Source organism: Alexandromys fortis, unplaced genomic scaffold (assembly GCF_014885135.2).
Source record: "Alexandromys fortis isolate MF-2015 unplaced genomic scaffold, M_Fortis_MF-2015_v1.1 scaffold_106, whole genome shotgun sequence".
In the NCBI taxonomy this organism is placed as follows: domain Eukaryota; kingdom Metazoa; phylum Chordata; class Mammalia; order Rodentia; family Cricetidae; genus Alexandromys; species Alexandromys fortis.
This window is the reverse complement of record NW_026067980.1, coordinates 2,430,810-2,451,112: the sequence shown is the minus strand read 5'-3', so window position 1 is coordinate 2,451,112 and position 20,303 is coordinate 2,430,810. Positions and strand designations below refer to the sequence as shown.

General features: G+C 50.9%; 1 long non-coding RNA gene across 1 annotated transcript; it reads left to right on the top strand.

The window, feature by feature from the left end:
* The first annotated feature begins 12,983 nt into the window (after positions 1 to 12,983).
* On the top strand, positions 12,984 to 17,850 carry LOC126511139 (uncharacterized). The gene is made up of 3 exons (XR_007594611.1): positions 12,984 to 14,681; positions 14,896 to 15,384; positions 15,466 to 17,850. It is a non-coding gene; the product is annotated as an uncharacterized lncRNA (long non-coding RNA).
* Positions 17,851 to 20,303: the final 2,453 nt, after the last annotated feature.

Here is a 20,303-nt window from a genome sequence, read left to right as displayed (position 1 = left end):
TCGAAACTCCGCCCACGAGAACCGGGGGTCCGGCGCGCCTCAGCCTCTTTCAGCTCAGGTCTCAGTCCCCTGATCTCTCAGGCCTCTTTGGCTCTCAGTTGCGCCTCGCCCGCGGCACGCAAGCCATCCCATCTCTGGGGACTATTTTATACTCTGAGGCCAAAGTGGGGGCACAGCACACACAATGGAGCCTGGGAGGCACCGGCGGGGGTTCCCCAACTACTCGCGCCCACGCGCGGGACTCCCCACTGGCCAGCTGGCCCGCCTCGCCTGGCCTCACTCCTCTTCCTGCTGGCTTGAGCCGGGCAGCGAACGAACGGGCTCAGTGCCCGTCGCCAGGCCTACCGATCCCAGCCCTGCCCGAGAGAAGGAGCTGGGAAGTCTCCAGGGCGAAAGGCTCTAGCCAGTCTGCTAGGCGCTGCCCCTCAGATAGTTCTGGGAATTACCTCTATCTCCATCTTCCCAATCTCTCCTGTGCCCATGGTCCCGAGCTCCTCTCGCTTCAATCAGAGCATAAGCTTTCTTTCCAGAAGAGGAACTTGATCATCAGTCGTAACTCATTCATTCATTTGTTCATTAAGGGCCCCCTGGGCCCAAAGTCTGAGAACCAAATGGAAGCCAGGGAGTCCATTTTTCTGTCTCCAAAGCCCAGAGCACTAAGATGTTACATTATACTTACCCAAAGTAGTGACTTCCCGGGCCGAGCATGTAAGTCGAATAATAGGGCATTTGTCTAGCTTGCAGAAAGCCCTGCGTTTGTTTCCCACTACAAGAGTAAACCACAGATGGAGGGTCAGAGTGAGACTCCATCACTCAGGAGGTGAAGGAAGGAAGGGAGTTCAAGTTCAGCCTTAGTTGCGTAGCAAGTGGAGGCTAGCCTGACTGGGCATGTAAGACTCCGTCTCAAAAAAAAAAAAAAAAACGAAACAAAATAGCCAGGTGGTGGTGGTGCAAGCCTTTAATCCCAGCACTCGGGAGGCAGAGGCAGCCTGGTCTACAAGTTCCAGGACAGGCACCAAAGCTACACAGAGAAACCCTGTCTCGAACCCCTGCCCCAATAAATAAATAAATAATCAAACAAACAAATAAATAAAATAAAAGATGACTCTTCCCAGGAGGCTAAAAGAGGGTTCTAGGATTCTGAGGTACCTGAACTCCTAGGGGTACCTCTTAGAAGAAATTCAAGTCTAGACAGCTCTTTGTGATCTGACTCTCAGAGAAGTGGGCCCCTCTCTGGAGGCCTGAGACTTCCAGGGATAGGGGAACCTGACAGAGATGGAGGGCTCCAAACCTTGTTTTAAATGCCCAGTGAGGATTGGATTAGGGAGAAGAAACCACAGCGACTTATCCCACTATAGACAGAGGAAGGTTCCTGGGTCCCTTTTCCCTGGAAGAAAGGTGGACCCACCCCAAAAATTAGTATTTAGGTCCCCAGCCCCATCCTATGACAGTGGATTCTTCCCACAAAGCTGACTGGCCAGATTGGATTCCTTTTGGAAAGACAGTCAACGTTCTTCTCTCATCAGGCTTTTGAATGTGTCCTGGGTCATTTCCTACCAACATTTCTCTGCCTATCTTGGCTCTGTCTCCTCACAGAGGACTACTCCTCCTTGATGCCCAGTTGTTATCCATGGCCTTTCCTTGAGCTGAGGGACCCTATTTAGCTTTCCTGGGGCTGGACTAAAGGAAAGGGTGTGCAAGGTAAGCTTCAGGTGACCTTTGCCCACCTGGAATCAGGTATCACCCTATCTAGCTCCTCCTCCAGATCCACTGCAGCTAAACTGAGCCTCTCCCATTAACATCAACAATGGACCTACCCCGTGCCAGGGACCACAGCGAGAGAGCCAGCCACTAGGGAGCTCCGGGCCAGCCAGCAAACCTTTCTTCCCACCTGTTGCTTTCTGCCTTGGAAAAAGGCAATGAAGAATAACTGTGTTTGACAATGGGGGCTACCCAGGGTTGGGCTCTGTCCTAGGTGCTAGATGTGTGCCTTGTGTACGATCCTCAAGCACCCAAGAAGTGAGGACCATAGTTAAGGGCAACTTTGCTGACTAGCAAGGGGGACTGTGACATAATGAAATGCAGAGCGGCTAAGACTGACCTGGCCATGTTCTGGCAAGGGCAGAAGAGAGATGTAGGTGGGCTTCGCTCCAGAGACTGGCCAAAGGAGAAGATAGGCTTGTGTAGAAGTCAGGGCTTCAGACCGGGTTGGCTAGAACCACTGCATTGTGGAGCTGGGTACAACATGGGTAGTCCCGGGCAGGGTCAAGATGAGCTGTCGCCAGCCAACCTAATAAGGGCCTATTGAGGCTACAAAGGAAACTTCATCACATGCCGAACCTATGACCCTGACTGCATCCTCAGGACCACACCTCCCCAACCCATTCTCACCTATGAAAGAGGCCATGTAAAGAGAGATAGGAGAAAGGAGAGAGAGAGGGGAGAATGGATACACTCTCAGCCAGGGTGGATGTCTGCTAAGGACTTGGTCTCTATGTTGTATGTTTAGGGTTATAGCAATGGCCATTGTGCTAAGTCGCAGGCTTTTGGCCCTGAAGGGGTTCTGGATTGTCTCTCATGACATGGGTTTAAATCCTTCAGGAAGGCTGGGCTCAAAGCAGCCCCCAGAAGTAGTTCTTTCCTTCTCTCTTCCTCCCTCCTCTTCACCCCTTCTTCTCCAGCTTAAGGGAAAGCCAAGGGACCAGAGGTGGGTGGAACTGAGCAGTAACCACCGAGGGCTCTCTGGAGAGTTTGTCCAGGGAAAAGGACAGAGATTCCTGCCACCCTGGCACTATCCCAAACCATGAGCAAAATAGGGTCCTAAGACCTCTGAAGGAGAAGTCTAGGATCCAAAGAAGCAACCTGAAAAGACCAGCCATTGTTCCTGAGAGCCACCAGCTGAAGACGGGACAGGGTCTCCCATTTCATCTCGGTCAGCAGTTAGTTTTTGTCCCGTGCTCAGTACCATTTGCTCTGTCTCTGCCTGTGTCATTATTCTAGCCCTGAAGCTTTGGCTGTCAGGGCAGCCACCTCCACCACGCCCAGAACACTGGCCTGCTCAAGAGAGCGGACTCATGTTTCTGGGACAGGAAACAGAGGCAGCAGGAATGATATATTTGGGCAACTGCTGGGAATAGCGGAGCCTGGCAGGGTTTTGTTGGGGGTAGTGAGATGGGAAGAACGCGTGGGGCATGCCTAGGCCTCAGGTCACCAAGGCAGTCACAGAGGCTTCAGCTTCTGGCACTACGTGAGGGACAAGCTAAGTCAGACCAGAAAGACCTTATGGGTGGTGCCACATGGCAGGGAAGAGCTGAACAGTGATTGCCTTGCTCTGCCCTGAACCTGTGATTTTCCTCATCTGTGGAATGGAGATGTTAATAATGACATCTGGTGGTTGAGACGGGGCTTCTGAGACCAGAGGAGCAAGCTCAACCTGGCTTGGTTCCAGCTGTCAACACAAAGTCAGCAGGGCTGGCCTAATCCTCCCTGTAATTCCTCTTCCATAAATCTGTTTAGTGAAACTTGAGAATTCCTGGGAAGAAATGGGGAAAGTGCCTGGGAGACAGCAGAGCATAGGACTTTCCTGTGGTTCTCGTGGGTGGAGCCCAGCACTGACCTTAGCACAGTTCCGGCCAGGCTGTCTCCTGAGCAAGCCCCTTTTGTAACAGTTCCTCACGGGGACCTGGGAGCAGCAAAGATGGGCAGTCACAGAGGCTTCAGCTTCTGGCACTACGTGAGGGACAAGCTAAGTCAGACCAGAAAGACCTTATGGGTGGTGCCACATGGCAGGGAAGAGCTGAACGGTGATTGCCTTGCTCTGCTCTGAACCTGTGATTGTGGGGTTGGTCACCAGTGTCAGCTACAGACTATAAGGAACATCCTGATCTCCCCAGAACCCACTCAGGGGTGAAGGCCAGGGTCCCACAGAGGTGAAGGCTGGAGAGTGAGACAGGGGTGGCTTTACCAGTCCCTTACTTGCTCTTGCGTGGTTGTCTCAGCTCCTCTGTGGTTGATGGCTCCCTGAACATTTGGCAGATACAGGAAACTAAGGACAGGGGATGAAGTATCCCTGGGATGAAAGGTCCTTGAAGAGGCCAAGGGCTGTAGACAGTCCCTCCAGAGACTCAAGCCACACAAGCCCTCACCTACAACTGCATCCCCCACCACCACACCACACCCCTACCCTTCACCCTTCCACCCCAGCCTCTTCCGTACCACCTTGCAGTCTCTCTTCCCTTGCTACACTGGGACTGTGCACTGGTATGATCAGGCCTGCAGCCTCGCCCCTCCCTGCCCTAGGGAAGCATTTCCCAGCAAGGAGGGGGAGGTGCCAGTCCTCCATGTGATTCTGGCTGCACTATAAAAGACCCAGCGCTATTCCTGGGTCACATAGCTACCTGGACACTGCCAAGACATCAACACCTGCCCTGGCACTGCCTTGCTGGTGAGGACCAAGCCCGGTGAGGACCCAAAGCTGGAAATGACAGATAGGCAGGTAGAGCCACAGAAACCTTAAAAAAAAAAAAAAAAAAAAAAAAAAGGATCCATTGGCTGTTTGAATGGGAAAAGGATGTGTCTGTCCTTTAAAGCAAAAACAAGCCCATTTAAAGAAGAGAGTGTAATCGCACAGGTCTCCTCAGACAGTTTCCCCACATCCCTTTCCAGAGGGATATGACCTGGCCCTGACTCTTGACTCTTTCAGGCTGAACAGAGCAGCCTGGAGCTCATGACCTCTTTATCCTTGTCTGGAGACTGGGAAGTGGGAGCTGAGGCCCCTGGCAGACTTGGCATCTCCTGGTAAGATTCTGCAAAGAGGCAGTGGGCAGTGCCCAGGAGAAGTGGCTGGGCCAGTTGGACCAGCAGAGCCCGACCCAGCAGCCTACAGTCAAGTCCTTTGGAGGTAGAGAGGCCCTGGAGCGCTTCTGCCAAGCCCCGTGCTCTCTCTCCACTCTCTGCTCAATTTCTGGTTTGCCCCTGGAATGCCTTTCCATCCAGCTCTTAGCATCCAGCCAGGCCCCACACACATGGCCCTTCTGGAGAAAGCCTTTGTTTCTCGTGAGCCCAACCCTACTGCATTCTGACCAGGGCCTCTCGGGAAGCTTAACCCCTGGACAGAGGCCCCAGGCTGGGAAGAGGCAGTATGCAGTCACCATGTTAACTGACTGTGTGACCTGGAGCAAGTGCCAACACCCTCTCAGCCTCATCCTCCTCAGCTGTAAGAGCCACACCTCCTGGGGCTGCCTGGACACCACATTAACATTAGCCACAGAGAACCCAACCCTGTGTCCAGCACTAGAAACAGGCAGCTGGGCTTGCCCGTCCCTCTGCTCCAGACCTTGCCCCATTTGCCAATCCCAGCAGCTCGTGGTAGGCAGCAGTTGGCAAGGGAGGTGCCTCCTTAGTGTAAGAGGAATCCTCCCCTCCAGCTGCTGCCCACCTAACCCCTACCCACCACCTTCACAGGTCTGGGCCAAGCTTCTGCCCACAGCCTTTTGTGGGCATAGGCTGTGGCCATCTTGGCCGCAGTGGCTAGGCAGGCAGCCAGGTTGTTGAAAAGGCTTGGACAGGAGGAATTGTGAGCCCTTGAGCTTAAAAAAAAAAAAAAAACCCACAGTCAGTACACATACCAGCACCCCAGGACCTACGACTACAAGGTAAATGGGGTGCCAGGACAAGGCTATAATTTCTGGATATGGGGTAGAATTTGGGTCAAGGGCTGGAGTACAAAATTTAAGCTCTCAAGTAGGCCACACGTAGGTAGGGAGTCAGCTGGCTTCTGACATCCAGCCATACCGAACTCTCTTAAAGTAGGCTTTGGAAACGAGGCCCCAACCACAGGTACCAGGCTCAGGATCACAGGAGTTTCCAGGTGCAAAGGAGATCTGGGACCCAGTTGGAAGTTGACTTGAAAGATGAATTAGACTTTTAATTTGTCCTCAGGTTTTATAACCTAGATGCTTGGGAAGTTCATGCTGAGGTCTGCCCTAGCTCCCTCATGTTCCCAGACCAAGCCTGCTGGCTTGGTAGAATGGGAGGCTAGGTTCCCTGGGTGTGGATTGCTTCTGGCCAGGATGGGGGAAGGGGCGCTATTTGGAGGTCAGGAAGGAATACAGAGGGATCAGTGGGTTCAGAGTGCTGGCCTCTAGGGGCTGCATGCATGTGTTTTGAGGTGCCGGCAGGGGCCTATGAATAGGAAGGTTAGCAGGAATCGAGACTGGGGAAGTACTCTACCTCTCCTCTTGTGTCTCCAAACCTCTGCTTCCACACCATCCCATCCGTACCAGACACTGGAGTCCTCCAGAAGCCCCAAGAATGTTTCTCCCTCCACCAGACATTCAGGAAGGCCAGGGTCAGCCCAGTCTCGGCCCCCGCGGGGGTGACACATTCGCAGTAAGCTACAACCTTGAGGAACACAGGATGACCTTTCTTCCCTAGGATGTGCCTTCTCAAGTCAGAAGGCACCAGAGACGCAGGCTTCCAAGCCTTTGCCCCGATCAGTCTTTGACTCCAGCCCCCAGGCACTGTGGGAACTTGTAGACACTGTGTCACCCTCACGCTTCAGTATCCCCCACCTGACTTCTCCATTCACTGTCCCCACTTCTGTCACACTGCCCTGCGTCTCTTGTCTGCCCATTTTGCAGTCCCCTCTTTTCAAGAGACTGCCTCCCTCAGCTCTGGAAATCTTTTCTCTTCTTGGCAGCAGTGTGATCCCCTTACAAAGTATTCAGGAATTGCTCCCTGGCCCTGGGGCTGATCCCAAACCTCTTAGAGTGAGTGAGATCCCAAGTTCGGATCTGCCATTAACACAGGTGACCTAGCCTCTCCTCCCGCCCCTGTCAGTCTCCAAACTCCAGGAAGGTGAATACACAGATCCCGCATGGTCTTTCCGCTGAGCCTTTGCACATGGCATTTGCTTTGCCTGAGATATAACGCCTAACTAAGCCCTCTCTAGGTTTAAGTGAGTACTGGCTTGGTGATACCACCTTCAGGTAAAATGTTTCCCCTGCCTCTGTCACCATCCCTGTCCAGGTGTCAAGCCCCAGCCTGATGCTCCACCTCAACCCCAGGTTCCTGAGAAAGTGTGAACATAACCAGGAAGACGTGAGGGCAGAGAATGCTTCCCACAAGAAGTCAATCCTGGGGAGCCTAGAGGATGATGGTGAGGAGAGACTAGATGAGCAGTAGGTAGTGGATGTTAGACCGGGTTGTTCAGCTTGTTCAATGCTCAGATCAGAGCAGCCCTGAAGACCCCACCCCCCACCCCTGCCGGGGCTCAGAAAGGTCTGCTCAAAGCCATTTCGTAGGTCTGACGCCCCAGCCGTGTTCCCTCAGTCTGGGAAGGCCAGTCCTGTTGACTGCAGAGGCAGGGATGTTTAGGCTCTATATAGCCCTGCCCCCCAGCCCAGCACCCCTTACTATGTGACCTCAGACATGTAGCTCAGCTTCTCTAAAAGATGATGAGTGTTTCAACTGTCAGTGGTCATGAGATACGATGAGATATGGAGTGAGGGTGCAGAGGAGCAGGGTTACAACACCACCACCTTCCACCCCACCCCACCCCACCCCCGGTTTTCTACCTCTTTCCCTCCCCAGCTGCGCACGGGGATCTGAAGGGAGCCCAAGTAACTGTCTGTAGCTCCTCTTGCCTCTGTGCCCTTGGCAAAGAGCCTCTCCCATGCCCAAAGGGGGTGACTCGGGTAGTGTTCTGAGTAGAGGGGATTGCAAATGGCTAGACAAGAGACCCATCTGCTGTCTAATTAATGGCCTACCTCTGGGGTACCTCAAATATTCCCACTCGTGCCACAGATGAAGGAAGCAAGGCTTTGGGAAATCCTTGCCTGAGGCCACACAGGATGGTACAGGGGACTAAGGCTAAATTAGTCCAGGTCCTGCGTTTGTCTACAGGGTCCTTGACCTGTTCCTCTGTCTGCATCTAGCCAGGTCGCAGAATCTAAACTTCCCAAAGCAGTCAGAAGTCAGCATGCAGAGGGCCTGCCTCAACATTACAGGTTATATCGAAGGGAAATGGCCAAGGTCTAGAGTCCCCTTGGACTGTGGGTTGCTAATCTCTGGAGCTCAGTCACTCACTTACGTGACCTTGGGCAAGTCACTCTCCCTTTCTGACTCCAGCTTCCTTATCTGTAGATGGTGTTGATAGTAGCTCCCTCTAAGCCCCCAGAACTCAGACAAGAGAAGGGCTTAGCCAAGTGCCTACATCAGACTAAGTGTTCCGTAGATTGCTGCTGCCTCTGTTATTGTGCCTTTATATAGTTTCGGGTTTTTGTTTGGTTTGGTTTGGTTTCAAGATAGGGTTTCTCTGTGTAGCAGCTCCAGCTATCCTGGAACTCACTCTGTAGACCAGGCTGGTCTCGAACCTGGAAATCCACCTGCCTCTACCTCCCGAGTGCTGGGATTAAAGGCGTGTAGCACCGCTGCCCGGCTGCCTTTGTATAGTTTTGTTATTAGCAAGGTGAGTTTCAAAATGAGGCAGGAAACACGTGGCCTGAAGTTCTTCGTCTAATTTCTCAGGCTTGCAGAAGCTCACTGAAAATCCTGCCGGTGTAGTCCCCACCAAAACCTAGAGGATAGAGAGACTAAGGCCCCAAGAAGCCAAGTGATTTTCCAATAACATTCCCTGGAGTCAGGAGTAAGTACCCCCTGGATGCCAGCCTCTGCGCTAGGGCTAACCAAGCTGAACAGACCCTGTGGATCACTCTGGCACCAGCCAGAATGATGGAAGGAATTCCTTAGCATCAGAGGGGGCAAGGCTGAGGAGTCACTCCAGGTGGCAGAAACAGCGCCAGCAGAGGCACAGGAGCAGTACAGCCACTGTAGAATGGCTCATCCCAGATACCAAGGGAAAGGGTGTGGATTGAGGGCTGGAGCAAGGGCTTCACCCCAGGCGTCGGCGGAGAGAGCACCCTTGGTGACCTAGAATGTCATGCAGAAGCCCGGGCATATATCGAGGAGACTGAAAAATGAAACTCCAGAATAGAGGTTTTCTAGGCAGAAGCCGAAGGGAAGGGAAGCCCAACACTTGTGGGTTATGCTGGGTCCTTAACTGAAGAAATGGGGAAAGCACAGTCCTTATAATGTACAGATTTAGGACCACCAGAACTGGGGCCAGAGTGCCCTGCCTCATAGGCAATGCCTGTGTGCCGTGCAAGACTGGAAACCGAGCGCCGACGCCTCCACCTGCCACTACAGCCAGCTGCCCGGAAGCGCTGAGGCCGATTACAGCCCATTTCAGGAGCACCTTCGTCCACATGGAAGGGTACACATGAGTGAGTCCAAGGAGCCGTCCACGGAGCCGGTTTCAGCCTTTGCCCTTCTGACCTTTGCTCAAAGAACTAAGCTGGCTCAGCCTTTAATGATGGGCTACTGGGAACCTGGCAAGGAGACCCACGGGTGACTCATGGATAAGGGTATCAGCGCACACGTGGAGCCCTAGGGCTGCTGAGAACACCTTTCCTCTGCTTCACCATCGATTCTTTCTTTTTTCTCTATGTTCTCTTCTTCCTTTCCTTCCTTTCGTCCCCCTTTCTCTTCACCTCGCCCTATCCCCCCCCCGCCCCCCCTTGCTGGGGAATGGAATTCAGCTCTTTGCTCTCACTTCACCACCGAGCTATCTACTTTGGACCACTGTCAATTTCTAAAACTCAGCAAGTGTGTCTGGGTTCCCAGGTGCCAGTATCCTGCCAGCCGCCTTTGTTCACGCCCTAGCTGTAGCCCCACACCCGTGTCTGAGGGTCCTGGGGGCTTCGCAGCAACATCTGTTAACTTGCTTGTCATCTGCATGCTGGATGTCTGTGTAGAACCGGCCAGTGGGGGTCTTATCCGTGGCAGTCAAAGTGGATAGGATTAGTCTGCTTCGCTGTGGGTCTCTGCTGTGCAGGAAGGCTCTGTCCTGGAGACATCAGAGCTCTGCCAGGAGTTCAGGTGCTGCAAACAGGTAAGGCAGCCAGGGCTAGTGATAACAGTCTGGTGGTGGTGGTGGTGGTGGGGTAGGGAATCAACCTTTGTTTTCATCTGGGAGCAGCTGGCACAAGGCTGCCTCAGGGCAATGTCTGTGCATCCAAATAAAAGCTGAAAAATGCTGCCCCCGCCCAGTACTTCAGAACTCTGCTCAAAGGTAATTATAGGTGGCCTGGGATGGCCTACTCTACCCACAGTTTAGTGCTTACTGGGCCCAGGGCCAGGGACTGTATGGAGCTCTCTCCCCTCCCTGTCTTATTCTGTCCTAGGCCTTTAGAATCCTCAACTACAATGCTATCAGTTCACATGCCCACCCCCCATCTTGTTAGGGTTCCCCCTGGACATCTGGGTGAACTCTAGACTCTGAAGAAGGTATGGAGAGTGTGATCTTAGAATTTGTATTAATACTAGCAGTTCCAGCTTCCACACACACAGGGAGCTCAGTACCTGGCAAGCCCTGAGCTAACACCTGCCGCTGGGCTGACACTTGCTCACAGAACCCCTGTATCGTAGGTACCATCATTAGCCTCATCTTATAGGAGACACTGAGGCCCAGGAATCTAAAGGCCACATCCACTGTCACACAGCTGAGTGGGCCTGACATCTTAACCTGCGCTGAGTTCACAGCCACCAGCCAGCGGAGCAAAGGTAAGCAGGTAACTGGGCCAGATGGAGTGAGCCAAGTGAGTGGCCCAGCAGTGCCCACAGCTGGAGGGGACAGATGGAATTTATGGCCTATCATAGAGACTTGAATGACATTGTGAGTTAGTGTCTGGAGGAGGTGACAGAGAGGTAGACACACAGCGGGCACTTGTTTGGCCTCCTGACTGCCCGCCCTCTCTGCTATGCCACCTCCCTTGAGCCTGCCCAGAGTTTCTCAGCCCATGAGGAGCCTCCTGCTTATTTGTCTCCTGCAAGAGCCCCTATCCCTCCTGTGTTCCTGTGCTGGACCTAGCAGGGATGTCTAAGTCTGGCAGGCCTGGAGGCTTAGGCCCTACCTCCTCTGGCACGGGGATTTACTTCCTGGGCCTCTGCCAAGATTTATCTCTGGAATTTGCTTTGAAATACTCCTGGTCCCTACTGACAAGTGAGGGCCAAGCTGTGACCCCCTTGTCCCTGGGCTCAGGATTTCTATCTGTATGACTAGGAAATTCTTACAAGCATTTGTTAGCTGCTCACTTCTCGTTACACGGTCTTGACTTCCATTCTTTGGTCCCTTATTCCCTCCCTGGCTCTTACGTTATAGTGAAAAGATCCATGTTCACATTTTCTGCACTGAATGTTGTCTCCAAACGACCTCTGCACTGACCCTGTAACTAATCAACAAGGGACACAGACCTCTTATTGGGGACCTACCCTGTGCTGACTGCTGAGTGGAAGGAGGGGATGCACATGTCTAGATGGGGTACCATGCTACTGACCACTGAATTTCTTGCCAGTCCTTCAGGAATATAGCTCAACATCTTTCACAGTTCCAGGTGCCACTGGTAACCAGTTAGAGTTCTCCTGAAAGTAGGAACCTATTTACCCCCCTCCCTTCTATGCCCCATCTTCTACCAAAAATTGAGGCCAGGCTCCAGCCAGGGCTTCTTGTGTAATGCTGTCCTCGTCCTATGCCACCTCACAGTGTCTGTGCCCTGATTTCTGTCCTCATTCTCACTGCCTGGCCCAGGATGGGGAAAGGCAGACAGGATCATCTGTCTGCTTGTCTCAGGTTCCTGCAAGGCTATGATAGCCTGGTTGGGGACATGGCCTCAAAGTGGCACAGCACCTCCAGACAACTGTGTCTGAGAACTTCCGGTCTCTGCCCTGTCTCCATCCTGGGCCCTTGGCTGATGCAGATCTTCCCAAAGCTGCTATGGGACGTGAGGATTGCAGGGCTGTGGACCAACCTCCTGCACAAAGCAGCTCACTGTGTCGCCTCCCAGGAAAGGCTAGAGCTGCCTTCTCCCTTACCTGTTCCAGCCATTCAAACACATGGATCAAAACTCACGGTTTACTTAAGCCTGGAGGTGGGGTAGGAAGCTTACAGTCTTCCTGAGCGGAAGCAGAGGAGCCTGATCCAAGGTCCTTAAAGGCCAGCAGGAGAAAGAAGTAAGTTCTCAAGTGGGTTCTTTTGTTTATTTTATTGAGGCTGGCCTTAAATTTCCTATATAGTCCAGGTAGACATCATAGTCACAGCAACCCTCCTGCCTCAGCCTCTTACGTGCATTGCCATATCTGGCTCTCTCAGAGGATTCTTGAGAAAGCATCAGACTTGGATCAGGTGGACTGAGCTCAAGCCCTGCCCTGCCACTTGGACCTAAGTTTTCTGATTTGTAAAATAAGATAAACACAGCAATGCTTATCTCCTAGTGGTAGAGGGCTTGCCTGGCACAGGTGAGGCTCTGGGTCTCATATCCCAGCACCACAAAAATTGAAGAGTTAAACTAAACAAGGCATTCTCTTCTCCCCTCTGCATTGTTGATGGGCACCTACTACACACCAGCCTTTACATCCCGCCGCCAGGAAGACAGACGACTGCTCATTCGGAGTTGACAAAAGAAAAGCAGATAAGTCACCATGTGTCACATCATGAGAGGCAGGAGGTTACCATGTAGAGAGTGCAGAGTCCAAGAGAGGTGTCCCAGGAGTCACGAGACACCCCACTCCCTCCCAGGAAGTCAAAGAAAGCTTTCTGAAGGAATGGCTCCTGAAAGACAAAGGAGAAGGGTAGTCCAGGCTAAGCACAGGTGAGGCAGGACTGATGCTGCAAAGCAGTGGTCCCCAGCCTTCCTAATGCTGCGACCCTTTAATACAGTGGTATCCAGCCTTTCTAACACTATGACCCTTTAATACAGTGGTCCCCAGCCCTCTTAACGCTGCAACCCTTTAATACAGTGGTCCCCAGCCTTCCTAACGCTGTGACCCTTTAATACAGTGGTACCCAGCCTTTCTAACACTATGACCCTTTAATACAGTGGTTCTCAGCCTTCCTAATGCTGCAACCCTTTAATACAGGCCTCATGTGCTGGTGACCCCAACTATAGAATTACTTTCGTTGCTACTTCATAACTGTAATTTTGCTACCGTTATGAATGATGATGTCAGTGTCTGGTATGCAGGCTATCTGATATGTGGCCCCAGTTTGAAAACTGCTGGTGTATATGAAGGAGCTCAGCCAAGAACACAGCAATTATTTTAAAACTACAGGTCAGGCCAGATTCAGTGGCCCAAACCTGTAAGGAGGCTGAGGTAGGAGGATTGCTGCAAGTTCAAGGCCAGCCTGCGATTCAGAGGGAGTCCCTGACTCAAAAAACAAACAAACAAAAATAGATAAGTTAATTAATAAATAACCCAAGACAGGAACCCAGACAGACCGTCCTGGATGTGGAACAGACAAACTGGGCCGGGCGTAGCCAGAAAGCTGCATTATTTACTGCCTTGGCTATAAAATATTTACATGGCTTCCTGATGGTGTTTGCTTTCCAGGTAAACTGTGAGCCCTGCAGCTCACCCATGGGAGGAGACTCAGGGCACTGAGACGGAGATGGCTCTTAACTCTATGTTCTTCTAGAAGGCCTGAGGTTCCCACCCAATGAACTCTGGGGGAAACTGTGACTCTAGAGGACAAGGGGAAGCCCAGACAAAGGTCAGGCTATAGGGAGGGACCTGTTTTAGAGCAAGATAGAATGGTGCCCCAGTACCCCGGGAATGTGGCCCTAGACAGCTGAACTCCTCTTGTCCTGGTTTTGTTATGGTAGAATGGGACTAACAATAGCATGGTAGTTTCTTTGTTTTGTTGTCTGAGTATGTGTGTGTGTGTGTGTGTGTGTGTGTGTAAGAGACAGAGACAGACAGAGGGGAGAGGGAGAGAGAGGTCAGAGGTCAATGCTGAATGTCTTCCTCAGTTGCTCTCCACTCTAGTTTTTGAGACAGGATACCTCACTGAATCTGAAGCTCACCTCTTGGCTCTGCTGACTGGCCGATGAGCTCCCAGGACCCACCAAACTCTCCTGTTCTCCAACATTGGCACTCCAATTGCACCCAGCTTTCCTAAGGATGCTGTGAATTCAAACTCGAGTTCTTAGCTCATACAGCGAGCACTTTACCAACTGAGCATCGCTCCCCAGCCCCACAATCCGTTTCTTGAGACAAGGTCACACTAAGTTGCCTGGCTTATCGTTGAACTCATTCTATAGGCCAGGGAGGCCTTCGACTTGCAATCCACTCGTGAGAGGGAGATTGGGTAGTGTTCAAGAAGGCCAGCAGGCCAGGCCCTCAGACAGCCCCAAGCTCTTGTAATATACCTGTAGCCTTCACCCAAGGGACTCTGGGGAAAGCCAGGAATCTAAGGGTACAAGGGGAAGCACGGGCTAGGAGATGCCTCTTAGCTCTCTGAGAGGAGAGAGATTCTCAATCAAGGCAAGAGTCCTGCACAGCTGAAATTGATGGCTCCAGAAAGTGGGGTCTTATGGAGATGGGGCGGGGAGTGAACCCAAGACTTGCGGGTTCCAGCATGGGTCAGCAGGATGGAAAAGATGTCAAGAGGGCAGGAACGATGAGGTCTGCAGATTCTTGAGAGTAGCTTCCCATTTGAACGGAGACAAGCCTCAGCCCACACACCCAGGGACTTTCCCCAGGGCATCTTGGACCGCCTCACTCCACTGAGAACACTAAGGCCAGTGACATGAGGGATCGAAAGGCCACACAGTATTGGAAATCAGGTAAATTGTGCCCTCACTCTAAAAGTTCTTGATCTGAGAACTTGCAGTTAGCCAGACCAAGCAATCACTGGCTGCATTCCCCAGCACATACCCAGAGGGTACCCATTCCAATTACCTGGCTGAGTTCCCCAGCAGGGGATTCAGAATGTACCCATTCCAACCCTGTTTGCCTTGAATTGTCTTCTTTCCCTACTTTGATCTTTGTCCTTGGCAGAGGTGCCCAGCCTCTACACCCAGCGGCCAGCAGAGGAGAAGCCGTTCCTCGATGATCCATTCTCAGAATCAGAGTCAGATGCAGGAAACCCGTTGTTGAAGCAGAAGAGCGAAGGAGCTCTGGGAAGCAGAAAGGAGACCAGAGAGGAAACCACCATGCTAAAGGGAACAAAGCAGGCGGGGGCCCTGTGCACAGTTCCCCATGAGGTCTGCGTCGGCACCTTAGGGGATTTTCTTGCCACGCTTCTCAACAGCATTTTTTGGGGGAACTTCCTGCATGGAAGGCTCAACTCACTCCTTCATCTGTAGCTTTCAGGTGCCACTGGCTGGAACCCCCTCTGCTTCTCCTGCAGGGTTGCTGGAGACACTAGGGCCTTGTGGACTGCCCCTCTGCCCTGTCATACCCAAGGAGACAGCAGAGCCTGCTGAACCCTAGCACCAGGAACTCAAGGATATGACTTACGACCATGGCCCTTTGAGCAACACCCTAGTAAGCCAGGAAACCAAAATCTCTGCCCTATATCTGAAGTCTGACACTAGCCACTCAGTCTTTTTGTTTCTTTTGAAACAGGGTCTCACGGTATAGCCCAGACTGGTCTCGCGACCTTGCCACTCTTCTGCCTCATCCTCCCAAATGCTGGGAGCAACATGTCCATTCCACTCAGTCTTGAGGCCAATTTCCAGCCATCCCATCCAAAGGACGCACGGATCTTCACTAAGAGTCTAGAGTGTGCCAGGCATCCCATTATTATCTTAGTTTTACATAACTCCAATTCTGTAAGGTGAATACTATTATATATCTCCATTTTACAGATGTGAAAACTGAGGCCATACAGAGTCAAGTTAGACTAAGATGGAGCTCAACAATTTTACATATCTCCTCTCTGCTCTAAGGCATGGACATGGAGAGCTCTTTGGTACTCACCATGTCAACATTTGGGATTCAAGTGTTTGAGAATGACCTCAAAGATCAGGCATTTTCTGTTTTAGCATCATGGCAGTAGAATTTGAGTCCCGCCTAAGTCAAGTCTGGTGCTGGGAGAGAGTCCCACACTTCGAAGCTGGACTGAAGAGAACCAGGCTCTTGAGCAGCAGCCCATCGGGAAGGCATAGGGACAATCAAGGTGTGGAGTCAGGTCACTTGACCCCTTTCTACAGTCTCGTAAACTTAAGCTAACTGCTTTCCCTCTCGAGTGGTAAGAGGAGGCACACCTGTACCTGTCAGGCCTTGCAGGACTCTGGTGAGGACTGTGCTTGGCCCGTAAAAAGTCTGGATTCTGCTGGAGCCCAGGTACAGGAGAACAAGGACAATGACTGGGGCCCGTAAAGATTGACATGTGATTCAAAACTTCTTGGCAGGTCCTGAAGCCCAAGCTGATGGGAGGACAAAAACGGTGAGCCCAAGGGGCTAGGGTGGCCACGAGTACCTTGTCAGGAGGACACGAAGGTCAGACCAGAGTGACCGCTGGATGGGCTCGGGGCTCTGGCCTGAGGGGAATGGCAGCTCTGTGTCTTCCTACGAGTGTGACCAGGCACAGATGACTATTTCCTAATAAGAATGTAATCACCTCTCAGAGCACTGGTTGTGCACCTGACACAAGCTTACCAAATGCCAGGGATTATGATTATTTAATAATTGTGGTCTCTATGGTATGCATATGGGCTGGCCCAGAGATGGATCCAGAACCGAGGGTGGTTCCTGGCTCCCAGCAAGCTCATAAAGCTTATCCCCCCAGTTTTTTTTTTTTCCTGTGGTAGAATCCCCCTGGTACCTACAAGGAAGAGAACTCCTCCATCACTAAATAGAGTTGGGGTGTGGCTTGGCCCTTTGAACTGGCTTCTCTTCCTCCATTAGGTCAACTGGGATATGGGTCAGGACACCAGTTGTGAGGCTTTGGCGCCTTCTACCGTGTCTCAACTCCATTGCCAGTCTGCAGAGCTCGCTGACACCCTCAGCTGAAGCAGGCCCCAGATCACATCAACAGCCTTCTTGACTTTAAAGCCCTTATCTGGACCTGTAATTATCTTATTGACTTGGTGATAATTATTGGTTTACCGTCTAACTTCCAGCACCTGCTTGATTCAGGGCCCTTGCATGTATCTTCCCGCAGTCTGTTTGGTGCTTGGCACTTCAGGGACACTAACAAATGCTTTTTGAATAAACACACAGGCGAAGTTTCACATTGAAGAGAGGTACAAGAACAGCAGATTGGAACGCAGACAGCCTGGGTTCCAGACACGGCTCTGCCTTCAATAGCTGTGGGACCTGTGGCCTCAATCTCTCCATTGATATCCTTAGGTCTTTCAGGTTTCAAGACCGTTTAGGTCCCAATAGTTTGTGTCTCTAAGGGACCCCTGCCAGGCTATAACTCTAAGAAACCTTGTTGGCCACTGTGAAGCAGGAAGTTGCCATGACAAATACAAGCATATTTATTTTGAAATATTTTCTCGGAATGTCTGTGACTAAGCCTAGAGAATTCTCCTTTCCCTTGGGGGCAGCCTCTGAGAGCATATGACTTGGGATACGCATGCGCACACGCGCACACACATACAGAGAGAGGGGGAGTGTACAATATTCATCTTCATACTCACAAGCTCACACACACTCGTGTAGTCCTTACACATGGGTTTGCACATGCCCATATGTGTATACCACACAATTCAAGTGAACACTCGCACAAATGTACTCATACATTTCCCCCATACACAGAGCTCATTTATACATCCTCATACATGTTCACACACTCAAGAGCACAGAAATACAATCATCCTCATACATGTTCACATACTCAAGAGCACAGAAATACAATCACACATATTTTCACTCCTTTGTACCATTATGTTGGTAGCTGCCACCACCCCACATTGTCACACCAACTCAGAAGCACACACATAAACTCACCCTGAACTCACATGCTATACTGTATGCACACACTCATGTGTATCCTGACACACAAAAAACCCACATATGCACCCTTACATATAATCACACACATTTCCTTTTTTTTTTTTTTTTTTTTTTTTTTGCTTTTTGTTTGTGTAACAGTCCTGGCTGTCCTGGAAACTCACTCTGCAGACCAGGCTGGCCTCGAACTCGCTGAGATCCTCCTTCCTCTGCCTCCCAAGTGCTGGGATTAAAGGCATGCACCACCATGGCCCAGCAATCACACATGTTCTCATGCCTACATGATCATACATCAACTGGATTGCACATGTAGTTACACTCACACACATGCCCACAGTGCTTATGTAATCTCATGCTCACTCTTTCATAGGCTTACATGCTTTCACCTTCCACATACATGTTTACTCGCATGCTCATATCCAACCTGCAGAACTGCTTATGCAGCACATACACACCTTCATACATGAATACTAACACTCGTACATACATTTATTGTTACGCATGCTCATACATCCAGAAACACATAAGCTCATCCAGTCACATCCACATATGCACAATCATACCCTTGAACACTCACAGACAGACTCACACATACACACCCTTTTCTGTTGTGTTAGCCCAGTCCCCACCCCATGGGCAGCTTGCCTCTGCTCTCTTTCCCCTCTTGGTTCTATTTATTTTCCTTAGCTATGATGAGCATATTTGGTGAGGGATCTATTTTCACCCTATCTGAAGACACATTTCCCCCTGGCCATGAGCTTGGCAGATCAGTGAGAAGATTCCCAGTTGCCATGTGGTGGGCTGCGATGGCTAAGGTCACACTAGGATGGAAACCAAGCAGTTAGAGTCAGGAAGGCTCCCCAGGGGTTCTGGCAGCCTCAGCTGGGGTTGCTGCCTCTGGTGACCTTTTTGGTCACCCTCACAGAAGCAGCTGTAGCTGAAGAAGATAGCCCTACCCCCTTGTTCCTTCCTCCTGACCTGGGTTTTCCCTGCCCCCTTATCACTTTGCTTCTTTTTTTTTTTAAATTTTATTTCACTTCATTTTTGTTTTTGGAGACAGTGTTTCTTTGAGTTGCCCTGGCTGTGCTGGAACTCACTCTGTAGACCAGACTGGCCTCGAATTCACTGAGATCTGCCCACCTCTGCCCCCCAAGTCCCGGGATTAAAGGTGTGGACCACCACCTCCTGCTCTCACCTTGTCTTTTTTATAAAGCGTTGTAGATCTTCTGGTCTCTCTAAATTTTTATATGGTTAAAAATAAAATTTCATGATCATTTCCTTTGCCCTAACATACAAGAGGACCTGTGTGTGTTCGTTCCCCTTCTCCTTTCAGCTTCATAACCAATGGGCTGGTTGTATCCTTATTCTCCAGTTTTACAGATTAGAAAACCGAGACTCAGAGAGATCAAGGGACAGGTGTAGGTATGCATCTGTCAGGGCAGTAGGGGTCCTTCTGTCTTTCTAGTCTCAGTCTCCAACACTCTCTGGTCTCCAGGCTGCACCCTGCAGAGCAGCCTGGAGTGGCCAAGGGCTGTGTGTGATTGGCTGGTTATGTGACGGTGGATTTAAACTAAATCTCAAGGTTGTATGCGTAGAGGTTGTCGCCCACTCTGTCACAGGCTGCTAGCTCTCTTGCAGGATACCCGCTCAGTTGCTTCCTTAGGCAGCTGCCATATCCGGTCAGCTTCTAGCTGCCAGGTATTGACCGCGGCAGTGTTGGGTGTGGTGAGGCCCACCTCCGGGAGGATTGATTGCAGAGTCTCTGAAACCTGAGCTCTTTGTCCGATCTGTACATCTTCCCCCTCTAGAGTTATGTCCTTTCTCATTCTGCAGCCCAGGAACGCAGAGCAGGACAAGCCCTCATGCAGCAAGCACGGTCTTGGCTTTCTGTGCCCTTTCTCACTCCCTGGCATGCTGGGAATTAGTCAGTCACTTAGTAAATGTTTGCAAAAATCAGAAGCATTTAAATGTGGACTAAAGATTTAAATATACATGTATTCAAACAAGGCATTCAAATGACTGTAATAATATAAAAGTTGTCCGACATCACTAGTCACTAGAGAAATGCAAATCAAAACCATAATAAAACACCATTTCACATCCACTAGGATGATGTCTGTTGAAGTGGGATTCCCCTCTGTATGCTGTGATTACCACTAATGAATAAAGAAACTGCTTTGGGCCTATAGCAGAGCTATAGGGGAACAGAGCTAGGCGGGGAAAACTAAATGGAATGCTGGGAGAAAGAAGGACAGAATCAAAGGAGAAGCCATGTAGCTCTGCCGGACACAGACGCCAAAACTTTAGCCGGTAAGCCACAGCCATGTGGTGATACACAGATTAATAGAAATGGGTTAAATTAATATGTAAGAGTTAGCCAATAGGAAGCTAGAGCTAATAGGCTAAGCCGTTATTGAATTAATACAGTTTCTGTGTGATTATTTCAGGGCTAAGCGGCCAGGAACCAACAATTGGCCCCCTCCTTACAGCAGTCTGTGGTGGAA